Source organism: Balaenoptera physalus, assembly GCF_965194825.1.
Source record: "Balaenoptera physalus genome assembly, chromosome: X".
NCBI classification, from domain to species: Eukaryota; Metazoa; Chordata; class Mammalia; order Artiodactyla; family Balaenopteridae; genus Balaenoptera; species Balaenoptera physalus.
In genome coordinates, this window is record NC_138903.1 from 11511262 (window position 1) to 11517616 (window position 6355).

The following is a 6355-nucleotide window of genomic DNA, read 5'->3' on the forward strand; positions in this document are numbered from 1 at the left end:
CTTAATTTATTGATTTGTTCTGTGACCTAATATATGATCTGTCCTGGAGAATGCTCTATGTGTGCTTGAGGAGAATGTGTATTCTCTTGCTTTAAGATGGATTGTTCTGTATATGTCTGTTAAAGTCCATCTGACCTAATGTGTCATTTAAGGCTGTTGTTTCCTTATTGATTTTCTGTCTGGATGATCTATTCATTGATAAAAGTGGAGTATCAAAGTCCCCTACTATTATTGGATTGCTCTCTATGTCTCCCTTCAGGCTGTTAATATTTGCTTTATATATTTAGGTGCTCCTGTGTTGAGTGCATAAATATTTACAAATGTTATATCTTCCTGTTGGATTGACCCCTTTATCATTATATCAATATAATGACCTTTTTTTGTCTCTTATTACAGTCTTTGTCTCAAAGTCTAGTTTGTCTACAGCCTTTGTCTAAAAGTCTATTTTGTCTGATATAAGTATAGCTACCCCAGCTTTCTTTTGGTTTCCATTTGCACGTAATATCTTTTTCCATCCCTTCACTTTCAGTCCAAGTCTTCCCAACAGCCTACAAAGCCCTATGATACCTCTCTAAGCTCCTCACCTACAGTGCCCCAGCTCAGTCTTCTCCAGCCACACCAACTTTCCTGCTATTCGACACACTGCCAAATAGAACATTTTTTTTTTTACTGTTAAGATTTTTTTTAATCAAAGCATAGTTGATGTACTATATTATATACGTTACAGGTGTACAATATAGTGATTCACAATTTTTAAAGGTTATATCCCATTTATAGTTACTACAAAACATTGGCTATATTCCCTGTGTTGTACAATATATCCTTATAGCTTTATTTTTGAAATATTTATTTATTTATTTTATTATTTATTTTGGCTGCACCGGTCTTCATTGCAGCATGCGGGATCCTTTGTTGCAGCATGTGGACTTCTTAGTTGCAGCATGTGGACTTCTCAGTTGCAGCATGCGGACTCTTAGTTGTGGCATGCATGCGGGATCTTGTTCCCCGACCATGGATCGAACCCAGGCCCCCTGCATTGGGAGCGCAGAGTCTTACCCACTGGACCACCAGGGAAGTCCCCCTTTTACCTTATTTTATACATAATAGTTTGTACCTCTTAATCCCCTAACCCTATATTGCCCCTCCCCTCTTCCCTCTCCCCAGTGGTAACCACTAGTTTGTTCTCTATATCCGTGAGTCTGCTTCTTTTTTGTTATATTCACTAGTTTGTTGTATTTTTTTGGATTCCACATAAAAGTGATACAATACAGTATTTTTCTTTCTTTGTCTGATGTATTTCACTTGGCATAATACCCTCCAAATCCATCCATATTATTGCAAATGGCAAAACTTCATTATTTTTCATGGCTGAGTAATATTCCATTGTATACATATATCTTCTTTATCCATTCATCTGTTGATGGACACTTAGGTTGTCTTCCATATCTTGGCAATTTTAAATAATGCAATAATGCTGCTCTGAACATTTAGGTGCATATATCTTTTTATATTAGTGTTTTTGTATTTTTCGGATATATACTCAGGAGTGGAACTGCTGGGTCATATGGTAGTTTTTTTGCTTTTTGTTTTGTAGTTCTGCTTTTAGTTTTTTGACTAAAAATTAGTTCTATTTTTTAGTTTTTAGTTCTATGTTTAGATTTTTGTTTTCCCACCAAAGAACTTTTGTTCTAGCTGTTTCCTCTTGTTGCTTAGAATATTCCTGTGGCAGCCTGCCTCCAAGATGGCCCCCAGTGAATCTCACCTGCTGGTATTCATGCCTTTGTGTAGTCCTCTTCCATGCTGAGTAGAGCTGACCTGTGTAACCAATAGGATATTGCAGCAGTGACGGCCTGTGACTTCTTAGGCTCAGTCATAAAAGACATTCTGACTTCTGTCTTGTCCTCTCTTGGATCCTTGTCTCTGGGGGGAAACTGGTCACCTAGTCATGAGGATAGTCAAGCAGCCCTATGGGGGGTCCGAATGGTCAGGAACTGAGTCCTCCTGCCAACAGCCAGCCATGTGGGTGAGCCCCCTTGGAAGTGGGTCCTCCTTCTCTAGGCAAGTCTTTGCATGACTGTAGTCCCAGCTAACATCTTGACTGCAACCTTGGGAGACATCCTGAGTTAATTAAGCTGCTTCTGAATTCCGGACCACAGGAACTATGAGATAATAAATGTTCATTGTTGTTTTAAGCTCCTAAGTTTTGGGGTGATTTGTTTTCGAGCAGTAGTTAGTACAGTTCCTCCCCTAGATACCGACTTGGTTAATTCCCTCACCTCTTTCAAATCTTTTCTCAAATCTCGCTCATCCAATGAGTTCTACCCTGATCTCTCAATTGAAATCTGTGCCTACTCTCTTGCTCTGCCCCCCAAATCATGATTCCTCTATACCCTGCTCTAATTTTCTTTTTCTCATAGCACTTGTCACCTTCTAAAATGACATCTGACTTACATGTCAATTATGTTTATTCTTGTTTGTATCTTCCCTCTCTTATAACACAACTTATTTGAACACAAGGCTCTTTATCTGTTCTATTCACTGATGTAACCCAAAAACCTAGAAAAGTGTCTGGCACTTAGTAAGTGCTCAAGAAATGTTTGATAATCACTCTGATCAAAACTCTTCAGTGGCTCTCCAGGGCCTGTAGAATAAGGTCAAAGCTATATAATTTACAAGATCCTCCCCAACAGGCCTTCTCTTTCTTCAAGCCTACTTCTTGCTTTTTGCTTCTTTCTGATACATACCCTCCCTTTTAGCCAAACTCACCTGCACACTATCTCTGCCTTTACTTGTATCCTTCGCTCACAATACTCCCAAGACCATCTTGGCATAGGAAAATCTGACCTACCCATTCTGCTCTTGCCTCATCCATAAAGACGGTCTTGGCTCCTTTCAGCAAGAAGAGATTTTTTTTGTCCTTCTGTGAACTTGCTCAGTGCCTGGAGACCCCCTAAGGTTTACACTTTACTTATATTGCCTTTAAAACTAATTATATGTATACGGACTGCCAGCATGTTGACAGCAAAGAACCATTCACCATTCTAATTCAATTCAGAAACACTTATTGAGCACCTACTAAATGGTAGTCACCTTGTTAAGAACTGGGATACAAAAGAAAAGAATGGGGGTACAAAGTGGGTAAGGAAATGCCCCAATCCTCAGTGTTTTGTGCAGAAGAGAGACTGTGGCCATGATGAAAGCAGCAAAGCAGGAAAGGAAAATGAGCCTGTGAAGGACATGAGAACTAGCAGCTAAAGGGGCAGACAGACAGCCAGAGGCTGGTGGGAAACCATGGAAAGCAGGTGACTCGAGGAAGCAATAATCAACAATGAGCAATGCCACAGGGAGGTCAGGGCAGGGGAGGGCTGAAAAGCACCCACTGGGTGGCAGTGAGGAGGTCACCTTTAGTGTGGAGGGTCCCATCAAGATGCTCCCTGCTCATATTTCCAGGGCACGCAGGAAGTCTACATTTCCCAGACTTCCTTGCAGTTCGCTTGGGTGGGCCATGTGACTGATTGCTGACCAATGGGATGAGGGAGGAAGTGATGTATGCCCAGTCATAAATAAATAAAATTCCTGCACAAGGCGGGGCCACAGGCTAGAAGGAACCTGGACCTCTGAGTCACCGCATGGAGGACAGCTGCCCAAGAGAGCCATTCAGCCTGCATGGGACTGTGACAGGGCAAGAAATAAATGTTTATTATGTCAAGCCCCTGAGAACTGGAGGCTGTTTGTCACTGCAGCTAGTGTTAATTGTCTTGATATATAGTGACATGGTAAAGAAGAATTTTAACAGTGGAGGGAATAGTGGCCAGACTGTTGTGGGCTTCGAAATAAAGGGTGGGGGGCAGGGAAGTGGTGATGATCTGGACAATCTCCAGAGGGGAACTCAGCTATAAAGTGTCATTTGCCAACATCTCCAGCAGCCGAGGGAATGAGTGCTTCAGCTCTGAGGAGTGAAAGTGGAGGTTCTGGCTTGATGTTCTTTTTTTCATTTTATTTTTTTTTTTCATTTTTAAAATTTATTATATTCAAGTATAGTTGATTTACAATGTGTTAATTTCTACTATACAGCAAAGTGATTCAGTTATACACACACACATATACATATATGTATATATAGATATTCTTTTCCATATTCTTTTCTACTATGATATCGGATATTGAATATAGTTCCCTGTGCTCTACAGTAGGTCCTTGTTGTTTGTCCATTCTATATATAATAGTTTGCATCTGCTAACCCCAAACTCCCAATCCAAACGTCCCCCAACCCCCTCCTGCTTGGCAACCAGAAGTCTGTTCTCTACATCTGTGAGTCTGTTTCATAGATAAGTTCACTTGTGCCATATTTTAGATTCCACATATAAGTGAGATCATATGGTATTTGTCTTTCTCTTTCTGACTTCACTTAGTATGATAATCTCTAGGTCCATCCGTGTTGCTGCAAATGGCATTATTTCATTCTTTTTTACTTCATTTTAAAAATTTTCATTCTTTTCTAGTATTCCATGGTATATATGTACCACATCTTCTTTATCCATTCATCTGTCGATGGACATTTAGGTTGTTTCTATGTCTTGGCTATTGTGAATAGTGCTGCTGTGAAAATAGGGGTGCACGTTATCTTTTTGAATTATAGTTTTGTCTGGATATATGCCCAGGAGTGGGATTGCAGGAGCATATGGCATCTCTGTTTTTAGTTTTTTGAGGAACCTCCATACTGTTTTCCATAGTGGCTGCACCAATTTACATTCCCACCAACAGTGTAGGAGGGTTCCCTTTTCTCCACACCCTCTCCAGCATTTGTTATTTGAAGATTTTTTTTAATCATGGCCATTCTGACTGGTGTGAGGTGGTACCTCATTGTAGTTTTGATTTGCATTTCTCTAATAATTAGAAATGTTGAGCATTTTGTCATGTACCTCTTGGCCATCTGTATGTCTTCTTTGGAGAAATGTCTATTTAGGTCTTCTGCCCATTTTTCGATTGGGTTGTATTTGTTGTTGTTGAGTTGTATGAGCTGTCTGTATATTTTGGAAATTAAGCCCTTGTCACTTGCATCATTTGCAGATATTTTCTCCTAGTCCATAGGTTGTCCTTTTGTTTGATTTATGGTTTCCTTTGCTGTACAAAAGCTTGTAAGTTTGATTAGGTCTCGTTTGTTTATTTTTTATTTTATTTCTATTGCCTTGGGAGACTGACCTAAGAATACATTGGTACGATTTGTGTCAGAGAATGTTTTGCCTGTGTTCTCTTCTAGGAGTTTTATGGTGTCATGTCTTATATTTAAGTCTTTATGGCTTGGTGTTCTTAATATATCGATGTAGCAAGAGCCTCCTCATTCTTTTTCACAGATGTAGAGCGTTCCATTGTGTGAATGTACAATAGTTTATTAGTTACTTATCATTCATCATTTAAACTGTTTAACATCTTTTGCTGTTTTAAATATGTAGCATACATTCTATCAAAATTTTAATATTCTATAATATGTATCTTTACATTTATCAATTTCATGGACTTCAGATTTTACTATTTGTGCAATGAGAAAATATTGATGGATTTGAAGTAAAAGAGAGAAATTATGCCATTTATTTTTTCCAATGAGGTCACCTAGATTGAAAGCAAAGAAAGCAAAGAACCTGAAAACAAGCCAGTGAGATAGATGGAGAATGACCCAAAAAAGAACAGAAAAAGATAAAAGTTACTTTTATTAAGAAGTTTGGCTACGTGTCAAAACAGAGAAATAGCCTTCTTACTGCAATTCTCAATAATTGAGTTTGTGTCATGAAATAAAGGAGTTTCCCTGAGACTGTCTGAGCTTCTAGAATTTGGAGCACATGCTGCCTTCTGCAAATTGCCTGGGTGGGCCCTCTCCAGAGAGAGAAGCCAGCTGTGTTCTTTCATCATATGGTTTCCATACCATAGGTGGTCGGTCAGTCTATTACTTAGCAGACACAAGGGCCAATCAACATCTAGAACCTCGTCTTATCAAAACCCCAGTTCTGAAAGTTTGAAGACTTACAGTCTGGCTTTTTCCAAGTTCTAAAAGCAATGGAGGGCTGGCAGCAATCCCATGAAAACGATCTACTTAAGTCACCAGAAGAATGTTTAAGTGCCTAAATTCTTGCCAGTGTCTATTCAATTCATGCAGGGCTTGCTTAATATTTAATGGACGCTTTGAAGAGAATTGCATGGAGAAGGCTTTGCTGGGGGTGGGAGTTGGGGTCCGGCAATAGGGCAGTAGTTCTTCATTTCTTTTACCATTGCACTGTTTTATTTTAGAAAAATACTTTTTCAACTCACTGACACATCTGTTGGCCACATGAAGGTCAAGTCCAGATCAGTATGAATTAGA